This window comes from Suncus etruscus, chromosome 12 (assembly GCF_024139225.1).
Source record: "Suncus etruscus isolate mSunEtr1 chromosome 12, mSunEtr1.pri.cur, whole genome shotgun sequence".
NCBI classification, from domain to species: domain Eukaryota; kingdom Metazoa; phylum Chordata; class Mammalia; order Eulipotyphla; family Soricidae; genus Suncus; species Suncus etruscus.
The window spans coordinates 20,610,677-20,622,060 of NC_064859.1; positions in this window are offsets into that span (position 1 = coordinate 20,610,677).

Genomic DNA, 11,384 nt, shown 5'->3' on the forward strand with positions numbered 1-11,384 from the left:
AGTTTGGCTCCAATAAAAATCCAAAAATTACAATAGTTGACTCATTGTGAATGAGGTATGCATATTATAAATCAATATTCTATATTTTTAAATTTTGGGCCACACCTGATGACAATAAGGGGTTACCTAGCTATGCACTCAGAAATCGCTCCTGGCTCGGGGGAAAATTTGGGATGCTGGGGATCTAACCATGGTACGTTCTGGGTCACCACATGCAAGATAAATGCCCTACCACTGCACCATCACTTTGGTCCATAAATATTCTATTTTTGTAAAATATATTAGTCATAATACATTGGTAATGTAAGTGAGCATTGACTACTTACCATGCCAGATCCTAAAGACAGGAAACATTTATCAGTAAGTTACAAGAACTAGCAAAAAAATTGCACACATGTGAATGTATTGATAGACAAAATATATGTATGTTAATATTTAAAAATAGATCATATAATACAGAAAGAAATATAAAGATAAAGTAAAATAATTCATTTTACACAATTTTTAACTTTCATTTTGCCACTGTCACTTGCCAAGTTCTTTATGATACAAGCTGGTTCATGCATTAAAAGTTCAAACACCATGGGGCCGGCATGGTGGCGCTAGAGGTAAGGTGTCTGCCTTGCTAGCGCTAGCCTAGGACGGAACGTGGTTCCATTCCCCGGCATCCAATATGGTCCCCAAGCCAGGAGCGACTTCTGAGCGCATAGCCAGGAGTAAACCCTGAGCATTACTGGGTGTGGCCCCAAACCCCCCCCAAAAAAGGTTCAAACACCAATCCCACCATCACTGTGACTTTCCCTCAACTACTGTCCTCAGTTTCCCCCAACCACACTAGTCAAACAAATGCATACAAACCAATTTTCTTCATATAGTGTGTTATAAACCAAAGTTAAATGGAATGACCAACTTAGACAACAAAGTATCTACTTGAAAGAATTGTTATCTTAATCGTGTAATATCATTGTCTAAGGATGTCCTAGATTGTACTTTGAGCTGGTGGTAGGGTCATTTCTGTTATTACTAATGCTTGTCAAACTTGGTGGTCTTCTATGTAACTTTTCCATTGCTGTGCTGTGATCCTACTTGGAGGACACACCTAGGAAATTGTGAGGTATCCCATGGCAAATTGGGAGAGCACAGTTCAGGACCTATTCCAACCTATAGGTTAATTCATTTATATTGTCTGAGTATTAACTAGCAAACAACAAATATTAAGGTAATGGACCTGGAGAGATAGCACAGTGGCATTGGCCTTGGAAACAGCCGATCCAGGACCACAGGTGGTTGGTTCGAATTCCGGTGTCCCATATGGTCCCCCATGCCTGTCAGGAGCTATTTCTGAGCAGACAGCCAGGAGTAACCCCTGAGAATCGCCGAGTATGGCCCAAAAACCAAAAAAAAAAAAAAATTTAAGGTAACATACAAAGTTTATGTTAAAATAATCAGAGAAAGAGAATGTTTTAAAATGATAGGAAAGCTTTTAAAATATACTTTAAACAAATTTATAACTGTTTTATCATCCAAGAAAATGTCATTCCCAAAGCTTACATAAACAATGACTAGATCCAATCCCAATATTTTAATGTAGGAAAACTCAGTGTCTCCATAAAAACCTAAGTGATTGAAATGTAGAGCATGAATTTTCCTTTTATTTTCATCATCTGTAGCAAAGTGGTAAGGCATTTGCCTTGCAAGCAGCAGATCCGCATTTCTGAGCACAGAGCCAGAAATAACCACTGAGTGTCGCATGGTGTGGCCCAAGAACCAATCAATTAATAAATAAATAAAACTTTCCTTCCTGGGAGCTGAGAGTGTTTGCCAACCTGGGGAATAGCAGGCCTCTGCCATGCCAAAGACATTTTTAGTCATGCCTAGGAGGGGTGCAGGGCTTGGGTCACCCCAGCACCTTTGCACCTCCTTCCTCCAGAATTCCAGGGCTACCCCTTGGCCACATGCTAAGGGGGGAGCTAGGTGGGTCCACCGAGGATTTTAAAGGGTACCCCAGACTCTCCCCGTTCCCCACCCAGCTCCTGAGGGAGGGTTTGAGTGAGGGTGGTGACGTTCCAAGCTTCCAGCTCTTGAAGGATCTCTTTCCTTCCAGGGAGCCAGAAGTTTTTTCCACCAGTAGAAGAAGTGCTGGCTTCAGGAAATCGCAGGCATCTTTTGTTACTACCCCTGTTCATTGTGAAACCATGTGGGGGCTTGCTCCCTCGCTCTGAACTTATAGACAATTATTTGGATGTCATTGGGTTTAATCTGTTTATCATATACAGAACGTCTATGTTATATACTTTCCTTCCCGCTCTGGCTCTCTGCCCAGTTCATTTTATTCCTTAACTCCCTCACTCCCACCACCTATTACCCTACATTTAACCATTTCTACCCTCAATTCTTGGCTTTCCATGAAGCACATTATTATCCCCACCCAAGCTAGCTGCCAACCAGCTACCAAAGGGAGAAAATAGACTCTGAGACTGAGCAGAAACCAATACCCTGTTCCTAATTATTTACTCTCAGCTGCCTCCTCTCCTCTTTCCTTCACTGTGTAACTGTTGTTGCTACCATACTAGGTCTCTGATTAGTTCCTGATATGGAACTTCTGGGAGTCATTTTGCAGACTCCAGAGGCCAAATCACAGATCAAAGTGGCATCCAAGATTCAGCACCCTCCTCCTGACTACTTCTAATGACATATAAGGGCCATGCTTATCTCCTTTGAATATCCTAGATGTATTCCATTACCGTTATAACTCTTATTGAATATTGCCTTAAACAGTGACAATTGTGCCCACTGTTTTATGTTTGTTTGTTTTTCTTTCTTTGTGATCAATTCAACATGTAATTATGGTAGAAGAATTTTTAGCTTTAGAATTCATATTAGAACCAAGTTAAGGGGATTATTGGACTTGTTCCCTCAGCTTTCCAGGGGCACCAATAATATATTGTGGCATTGTTTCTCTTTTGCATAGGCACATTAAAGTGGGAAAATACTACATATGTATACAAGTTATTATCTAACAAAGATAGACACATACATTTTGTAATATAATTAGGCCTTATACCCTCAACACTGGCATAATGACTTGGCTTAGGCCTCTGAAGAATGGGCATTGCCCATACACCTTTGAACCATTGACCATCTATGGAAACAACCACAATTGTCTACATCACTAGGAGGCAAAACTCTAGAAGGGGAGACCCTGCTGCTACCCTGGCATTGACTTCACTCCAAAGAGTGTTCACTTGACACCCAGATGACTCAGTGACAGCGGCAACTTGCTTGCAGGGCAGAATGCTCCGTATCTGATGTTGAGTTGAAACTGGAAGATGCTCCACATCCTGATTTCGATAAAAGACAGAAACCAGAATCCTTCTGGCACAGAAACCAGTATCTTCAACAACAGTAACTGGATAACAACAACAGCTAATATGTGAAAAAAAAATTCGCCATGACCACAGAGAATGAATCAGGGGTTGGACAACATAGTATGCCTGGAGCCCAGAATCATTCTTAGGCCAGAAAACTTTAGGGATAAGGTTTCTTTGTATTTAGGACAAGACTTTTTGTTTCCATTTTACCCATATTTTATGGGCCTGTGTAAACAACAATTTCCACTCTCACACCGCTATTGCTGTATTTTTTTTAACTTTTTTTTTTTTGGTTTGTGGGCCACACCCGGCAGTGCTCAGGGGTTACTCCTGGCTGTCTGCTCAGAAATAGCTCCCGGCAGGCACGGGGGACCATATGGGACACCGGAATTCGAACCAACTACCTTAGGTCCTGCATTGGCTGCTTGCAAGGCAAACACCGCTTTACTATCTCTCCGGGCCCTTTTCTTTTTAACTCTTATACTTTTTCTTTTTAAAAAAGAGTTACTAAACTTTCTGCTAGTTCTTCAATGAATTCATTGTGAGTCAATAGTTTTCAAAAATATTCTTTACTTTCTTTTCCATCTCTTTAGTTTTCTTTTCAATTTTCTATTTTTTTTTAAATGTTGCTTTTGGCCTTCTTAAAGATGTAATATTATCAGTTGTGTCAACTATGTAATGCTTTTTCTTTATATAAATAAATTAAAAATAAAATAAACTGCTTTAAGAATAAAAATAAAATAAAGTACTAAACTGTAATACAAGTATAGAGACATTAGAAATACAAGACCATGGTATATATAGCCAATTTTGCACTGTATCTACACATTCTATTTGTGTTGAAACACTCCTATCTTTGACTTAAGGTTTTTCATGGATACCATGTAAAATTCACTATGGGAAAGGAGAGGAACCACAAAGAAGGAACACTCACAATATATTCACACTCACAATACATGAGAGCATAAAATATGTGATACTAAGGTAGAAGACATAATAAGCCAGAAATAAACACATTGTATGAAAAAACTGAAAGCAGTGACCTGTATAAAATCATACAGCCACTAAATGTCAAATTCAAACTTAAATTTAGATTTGTAAAATTTTAGTTTAATCCTTTCCTCCACACTATTTTGACATTACTTCTGAGTTGAGGGGTAAGAAATTGCATGAGAAGTATTTAAAAGTGTCCTTCATGGATACCATGTAAAATTCACTATGGGAAAGGAAAGGAACCACAGAAAAGGAACAGTCACAAATACATTAACATTACATGAGTACATAACAACCTATTCACATAAAATATGTGAGCTTATAAGTAGTTATAAAACACAATGGAATAAGCCAAAATATAACACCTTGTGTGAAAGATTATTAAAGTCAGTGGCCGGGATAAAATTGTACATCCAACAATTGTCAATTTAAACTTGAATTTGAACTTGTACAGTTCTAGTTTAATATTTTCCTCCACTATTCCCTGCTATTTTTACTTTACTGTTTTGATTGTTCAAGTTTAGAGGTAAGAAACTGCATGAAAAACTTTTAAAAGTTTCCTTGCTTACCTGACCTGGTCAGAGAAGAGAAAGTATCCACTTCAGGCACTAGGGATGAAGAGACAATCTGGGGTATATCTGAACCCTGGAGCAGAAGACTGCGATTGTGCAGTCACTGCGATTGTGGCTGGTCACTGGTCTCTAGCCATTGGTCATTGGTCACTTGCAATGATCCAAATTTATTTACACACAAATCCATTGGAACCTCAAGATTCTATTAGGTGTTTATAGGTCTAGTGGGGTAAAGATATCAGAAGTAGGCAATGTAATGGTAGGGGCTAATTAAAATGGAGGTTAGATTCACAAGAAGAAGACCAGAAAGAGATGAGATAGAGGTAGAATGAAAGAGGCTGAGGCCTGGAGAGATGTAAACCTATAACAGAGATGAATCAATTTCACATTCCTCAGGCACTTTTGTTAAGAAAATCCTTCCCCTGATTATATTAATGAGCTTAAATATGTTTATTGATATATTAACTAAGCCTTTAATTACTTATAAAAATGCCAACATTAATATGTTGTCACATTAACATAATAAAATAAATAATAGACATTATATTTCAAATTATGTATTTACTAGTTCAAAATGTTTAATATATGAAATATACTTTATTTTTACAAAGGGAGGAAAGCAATATCTAGTTTGAAGATAAACAATCAGAATTTTTCTCCAAAGTATCAATCGCATTAGTGTCATTCATTGCAGTTTTTGAAGGCTCCAAGAAAGAGAAGATGGGATCTTCTTACAATGTGGGTATTTCATGACATTTTTGAGTGTACTTGCATAGAATTATGTCGTCCAAGCCTTTTGTGTGTGTGTGCACCAGAGACAAACTACTGATCTGAGTTCAAACCCACCACCGTATGGTCCCTAGAAGACTGTCAGGAATGATTTCTGAATGTACAGCCTGGAGTAAGCCATGGACCTCCGTCAATTTGGCCCCTTAAAAACTATTTCGTTATTGTGTGTGTGTGTGTTTGTGTGTGTGTGTGTGTGTGTTGGGCAGCTTTTATTTGCATATCCTTGCAACCCCATTCTACCTGTATAACTTTTTTTGTTTGTTTGTTTTTGTTTCGGGCACACACCCAGTTTGACACTCAGGGGTTACTCCTGACTATGCGCTCAGAAATTGCCCCTGGCTTGGGGGGTTCATAATAGAAGCCGGGGGATCAAACCTCGGTCTGTCCTACGCTAGCGCTTGCAAGGCAGACACCTTACCTCCAGCGCCACCTTTCCGGCCCCTATGCCCCTATGCCCCTACCTGTGTAACTTGATCTTTCCTGCAAGACTGTCCCATTCCTGGGAGGGGTCTTGTTATGGGTCTTGCTACGTGAAACTCTACCCACAAGACCCCCCATTCCTGGGAGGGGTTTTGGGGGAGATTATAAAGGTTTTGCCTAAGGGGCAAAAGGGGATTTTACCTGGTTGGAGGTGAGAGGAGAGATGACTGAAAGAAACTAAGAGACAGGGCAAGCTAAGGATGGCATGTGCTTAAATAGGTTTATGATATAAACCACAGACGTTGGCCAAGGCAAATAAAGATGTTATGTCTCTGAAGCCTGCCTGTGAATGAGTCCTATACCCGCCGCTCTCCTGGACCCAGATACCTGACGGCTGAAGGGGGTTGCAGAGCCACGTGGCCTGGGATGGCAGAAAAAGGTCCCTCCATGCCATCCAAGACCATCGTAAGGGCTGTGATGCTACATATCCTTTCTCTTTTCTTATGATAAATTCCCTAACATAATGTTAACCATAGAGGTAATGTATTGTTTCTGAGGTTATCTTGATCTAGATGTTGGGGATGGAGCTATACACCTGGCAATGTTCAGGGGTCATTCTTAGCTTTGCAATCAAGATTTTTCCTTGGTGTTGTTCAAGGAATTTTGTGGAATGCCAAGGATTCAATCCAAGTCTGCTTGTGTGAGGTAAACACCCTACCAGCTGTATTTTTGCTTAGGTATCTAGATTTCTTCTTAGAAACGGAGTGGTGCAGGTTTTTCCGAAGCAATGCTATGCAAAGATCAGGGTCATTTTCTTTTATTCTGGTCAACTTAGAAGGCCACTCAAGAGTCTGCAACTGCAGTGTTACTCAAGTCCTAAAATACTAGGTACCATCAGTGCCATCCCATATGTGCTTAGGAGCTGCCAGATACACACTTCCAATATTTAGGAGCATCGAGCTAGTGAGCATGGGTCAGTCCAGGGTGATGTGGTAACAGCACGGCTTCTTTATTGTAATTCACAATCCAGACCCTTGATTTGACATTATCTGGTGTTTGGATATTGTTTCTTTTAGAGTCTTATTGTGCCTTTCTTATCAGTTTGGGGGCCACTGTGGTTGTTCTCAAGGTTTACTCCCATCTTTCCACTCAAGTGTCACTCTTCACAAAAGTGGAGAGATAGCATGCATGCAGAAGGACAGTGGTTCATATCTCAGCATCCTATGTGGTCCCCTGAGCCTGCCAGGAGTGATTTATGAGCCTAGAGCCAGGAGTAACCCCTGAATGCTGCCAGGAGTGATCCAAAAACCAAAAAAGAAAAGAAAGGAGGGAGAGAGGGAGCGAAGAAAGAAAAAGGAAGGGGGAAGGAACGAATGAAGGAAGAGAAAGGAAGGAAGGAAGGAAGAAAGAAAGGAAGGAATTAAGGAAAAAAGAAAGAAAAAGAAAGAAAGTAAGAAATAAAGAAGGAAAGAAAGAAGGAAACAAAGAAAGAAAGCGAGAGAAAGAAAGAAGAAAGAAAGAAAAAAGAAAGAAAGAAAGAAGAAAGAAAGAAAGAAAAGAAAAAGAAAGAAAGAAATAGAAAGAAAGAAAGAAAGAGAAAGAGAGAAATAGAAAGAAAGAAAGAAAGAAAGAAAGAAAGAAAGAAAGAAAGAAAGAAAGAAAGAAAGAAAGAAAGAAAGAGAAAGAAAGAGAAAGAAAAGAGAAAAAGAAAAAGAGGAAGGAAGGCAAGAATGAAGGAGGGACAGGCTCTATACAGTTGTAAAGACCAATATAAAATATCTCATCTTCTTTTCTTGTAAAGATCAATATAAAATATCTCATCTTAGTTTTTTTCTGGGGGTGGGGGGATAGGTCACACCCGGGAATGCTCAGGGTTTACTCTTGGCTCTACACTCAGAAGTCGCTCCTGGCAATCTCAGGGGACCATATGGGATCCTGGGATTCGAACCACCTTCCTTCTGGATGTGAAGCAAACACTTTACCTCCATGCTACCTCTCTGGCCCCAGTAAAGTATCTCATCTTTGCCCTTTTTTGGACCAAGGAACATTCTCTTGATTACAATCCATCTATTTCTACCCATTTTCCATCTCATTTCCACTGCTTTCTGATGGATTTGAAACTCCCATTCTCTACAAATAAAAACTATAGTTAAAATTTTAAAATGTAAAAGGTTTATTAATTTTGTATGAACTCTTAAAAATATAGCTGAGTAAAGTCAGAAGTCTGTTTATAGAAAACATCCAAAACTGAAGTGGCATCAACAATCCTGGCACCTAAAATTGCTTAGTTGTATTGTGGAGTAAAGTTCATGTCTTTTGCACTCTCAATCTAAATCTGCACTTTCCCCCACAGAGATGTAATTAGCAGTATTTCATGCTCCTTCTGAGCTTTCCTCTTCATGGCCTCACTCTCTGGTCTCTGCTCTTTGGTGAAAAGCTTGGACATTACTGGTTCTGGAACATTGTTTTTTTTCCATGAAATTGGCTGAGTGCTAGTCTTGAGGTAGAAACTGAGTCTAGCCTTTAGGTGGAGACTGGTACTCTGAGACAAGATGGAATTTGACTTGTGTAAGATGATGTTTTATTTTTGTTTGTTTGTGTGGTTGTTTTTTGCTTGGCTTTATTCTAAACTCAGGTGAAATGAGTCAAACTGACTTTCTCTAAAGTCAGTAGCAATTAATCCGGACTATTCAAGCCTTCTCCACTATACTGGTAAAAAAAAAAGCCATATTTATCTTCTACTTATCAACCCCCAAGCTCATGGTGGGGACAGATTACTGGGTGCTGGGCCATGAAGAGATAATGCTCCTTGTCATCTTCTTGGCTGGCCATAGAAACACAGGCAGAATGAAACACAGCAGCTCATAACAATAGCTCATGTGGGCCCAAATACAAGACAGGAATCCACCCCACACTAAATTGCGGGGACAGCTTCCCAGGGGCTGGGCCTTGAAGAGATGATGATGCTGTCGTTGTCTTGAATGGCTCACACAGGAAAGCAGGCAGAAAGAAACACAGCAGATCTTTGCAATAGCTCTAGTCGATCCAAACACGTGGCAGAAAGCAGCCCCCACGCTCACTGGTGGGACAGTTTCCTGGGTGCTGGGCCATGAAGAGATGATGATCTTTGACGTTTTCTTGGTTGGCCATAGAAAAAGAGGCAGAAAGAAAGACACAGATCTTTACAATAGCTCGAGTGGGCCCAAACACAAGACAGGAAACAGCCCCACACTAAATGTGCAGAAACAACTTCCCAGGGTTGGCCCTTGAAGAGATGATGATGCTGTCGTCTTCTTGAAGGATTCATGCAGGAATGCAGGCAGAAAGCAACACAGCAGCTCTTTACAACAGCTCCAGTGGACCCAAACACACGGCAGGAATCAGCCCCCATGCTCACTGGTGGGGACGGGTTTCTGGGTGCTGGGCCATGAAGAGGTGATGCTTCTTTTCTTCTTGGTTGGCCATGGAAAACCAGGCAGAAAGCAACACAGCAGCTCTGTACAAAAGCTCCATGGACCCAAACACACAGCAGGAATAAGCCCCCGTGCTCACTGGTGGGGACAGGAACCTGGTGCTGGGCCATGAAGAGATGATGATCCTTGTCGTCTTCATGGTTGGCCATAGAATAAGAGGCAGATGCCAAGAGCTATTTCTGAGCAGACAGCCAGGAGTAACCCCTGAGCATTGCCGGGTATGGCCCCAAAACAAACAAACAAACAAAAGAGGCAGAAAGAAAGACAGCAGATCTTTACAAAAGCTCCTGTGGGTCCAAACACAAGACAGGAATCAGCCCCACACTAAATGTGCAGGGACAGCTTCCCAGTGTTGGCCCTTGAAGAGATAATGATGCTGTTGTCGTCTTGAAGGAATCACGCAGGAATGCAAGCAGAAAGCAACAGAGCAGCTCTTTAAAATAGCTCAAGTGGACCCAAACACATGGCAGGAATCAGCCCCACACTAAATGTGTGCGGACAGGTTCCCAGGGTTGGGCCATGAAGAGATGATGGTCCTTGTCGTCTTCATGGTTGGCCATAGAAAACCAGGCAGAAAGCAATGCAGCAGCTCTTAACAATAGCTCCAGTGGGCCCAAACACAAGACAGGAATCAGCCCCACACCAAATTGCGGGGACAGCTTCCAATGAGCTGGGCCTTGAAGACATGATGCTGTTGTCTTCTTGGATGGCTCACACTGGAATGCAGGCAGAAACCAACAGAGCAGCTCTTTGCAATAGCTCCAGTGGACCCAAACACACGGCAGGAATCAGCCCTCACGCTCGCTGGTGGGGACAGTTACCTGGGTGCTGGGCCATGAAGAGATGATGCTTCTTGTCTTCTTGGTTGGCCATAGAAAACCAGGCAGAAGCAACACAGCAGCTCTTTACAAAAGCTCCATGGACCCTGAAGCATCATCCCTCCATTCTCCCTAGGTAACTTGACCTTACCTGCAAAACCCTGCCCATTCTTTGGAGGGGTCTTGGAAAAGGTAGATAAAGCCTTTGACCCAGGGGATTAGTCTCTCTTTTTGGTCTTTGACCAGCATGGAGGTCAAAGGGAAGATGGCTGAAAGGAGTTAAGATGCAGGGCTAGCTAAGAATGACCGAATGCTTAAAAGGTTAGGATATAGGACACACATGTGGTGGATAGGGCATGAATAAAGCTGATGCTTCCTGATGCCTGTCTCTGGATGAGTCTGATTCCACTGTTCACCTAAACCTGGGACCCGCCAGCTGAATGGGCATTGCGGAGCCACGTGGCCCAGGATGGCAGAGAAAAATCCCTCCATCCATCCACCTCTATCCAGCACCATCGTTAATTATTTAATGCTACAGGACCCAGACACACGGCAGGAATAAGCCCCTGTGCTCACTGGTGGGGACAGGAACCTGGTGCTGGGCCATGAAGAGATGATGGTCCTTGTCATCTTTATGGTTGGCCATAGAAAAAGAGGCACAAAGAAAGACATCAGCTCTTAACAATAGCTCCAGCAATTCCCAAACACAAGACAGGAATCAGACCCACATTAAATGTGCAGGGACAGCTTCCCAGGAGCTGGGCCTTGAAGAGGTGATGCTGTCGTCTTCTTGGATGGCTAACGCAGAAAAGAGGCAGAAAGAAACACAGCAGACCGTTGAAATAGCTCTAGTGGATCCAAACACATGGCAGGAATCAGCCCCCTCGCTAAATGGTGGGGATAGGTTCCTGGATGCTGGCCATGAAGAGATGATGCTTCTTGTCTTCT